Genomic DNA, 1,817 nt, shown 5'->3' on the forward strand with positions numbered 1-1,817 from the left:
AGTAGGGAAAGTCTCCTAACCTGGCTAATTCCCATTTCCGCTGGACCAGATGCAGTCCACCTGGTCCTCACCCTACTGGCCTTCACTTCCCTGCCAGCCCATGAAATTATTCAAACAAGTTAATTGCATCCTCTAGAAAGCCTGTCTCCCACAGGCCCCCTGCATGGTATTCAGTGTCTTCCTCTCTAAGACCATGAGCATATGTGAATAATAACCTGCTAAGAATCTCCTCTGCCCAGTGTCAGGTGTCATCTGTCTCATCCTATTTAGGACAGAGGATCCTCCCTCCCTCATTTCCCACTTTTCAGACTGTACTCTTTGGAATGAAGTCACTGTAAATAAGCTCCCACTTAAGTGTGAGTATACAGGTGATCAGAACCATTACTTCATTTGTAATTTGAGAAACATTTACTGGAACAGTAACAAGGTGGGATATTTTACGCAACAGATTCACAAAATTATGAACAAATGATTGTAAACTGATGGCAATAGTTCGGCTGGGCGTATAAATTCAATGATTTTTTTCTTGTGGTATCTCTAATTTCTCTTCTATTTATCTTGTAGAAACACTGACTTAGATGCACTGTTGATAACAGAAAAAAAAAATGGATAGGGCTTAGAGGTCGACTAGTAAGACAATAGTTTGATGAATTTTGATAAAAACACCTGTATTTGATTCTTGTGAATTGGCTCATTCATCATAATTTCCAAACTTCTTATATGTTTTCCTGTACTACAGAGGTTGGAAAGCTCAAAACTGTATTTGCTAAGCTCCGTTGATTACAAGCATAACTTAAGTCTGTGAATTAAATGTGCTCATGTGTGATTTGACTTTGTATCTACGTTAAGTGGGATAGAGGCAACATGAAGCACCATTAAAATATTTAATTTTTAGAACATTATTAGATTTATAGAAACAATTGAGAAGATAGTACAAAGCTCCCACAATACCCTCATACTCAGTCTCTTACATTTGTAACAGTTAATGAACCAATCAATGTTTCTTCTTCTTCTTCCTCCTCCCCTCCTCTTCCTCCTCCTCCTTCTTCTTCTCCTCCCCTCCTCCCCCTCCTCCTCTTCCTCCTTCTTCTTCTTCTTGTTATTATTATTATTATAGTTTACTGAGATTTCCTCAGTTTTCACAGAATGCCTTCTTTTTCAGGAACTGCCAAAGTTTTAGTGTTTAGTATTTAACAGCATGACTGACCAAGGTCCAAGATGTGGAGTTAGCATGTTCAAGAAACTGAGGGGCGAATCACTCTATAGACTTACTATATAGTGTGTGGTAAGAAGAACTCACACTTTAGAATAGAAAACCGATCTACACACAGCCATTGTGTGTCAGTACACTCAGTACAGTGTGAATTAGCCACCTTCAACTCTTTGGTGTGTCAGGGATCTTGTTTTCAACCTCCAGCTCTTCCACCCCAACCTGTGTCATGAGGTCTGGAATTTTTTTCTCCAGGTCATCAATGCAACTGCTCAAGTCATCAATTCTTCCAATGACCTGGTTGGACATGGTCTGAAATTTATCTTGCATCTGTTGCAGGAGTGTCTGCACCACTGAGGGGAGATCCTGTAAGGTCTTGGGGTCATTCTCAGCCATATCCCCAGTTCCCAGCTTGAGAGCAAATTCCAGAATGTCCTTTTCTGTTTTAGAATTTTGTTCAGGATCCCACTTTACATTTACTTGTCATTTTTCCTTGGGTTCATTCTTTCTCTCTTTCTTTCTTTCTTTCTTTCCCTCTTCTTTTCTTTCTTTCTTTTTTTTCTTTCTTTCTTTCATGTTGTGTTAGTCACCATTAGTCATCATTAGT

The 1,817-nt window shown here is 39.3% G+C and overlaps 1 pseudogene; it reads right to left on the bottom strand.

Moving 5' to 3' along the window:
• Window positions 1-1,375: 1,375 nt before the first annotated feature.
• LOC111152527 lies at window positions 1,376-1,606 on the bottom strand (annotated as a pseudogene).
• Between the last annotated feature and the right edge of the window lie 211 nt (window positions 1,607-1,817).

Source organism: Enhydra lutris, unplaced genomic scaffold, assembly GCF_002288905.1.
Source record: "Enhydra lutris kenyoni isolate GAN:26980312 unplaced genomic scaffold, ASM228890v2 scaffoldscaffold29, whole genome shotgun sequence".
In the NCBI taxonomy this organism is placed as follows: domain Eukaryota; kingdom Metazoa; phylum Chordata; class Mammalia; order Carnivora; family Mustelidae; genus Enhydra; species Enhydra lutris.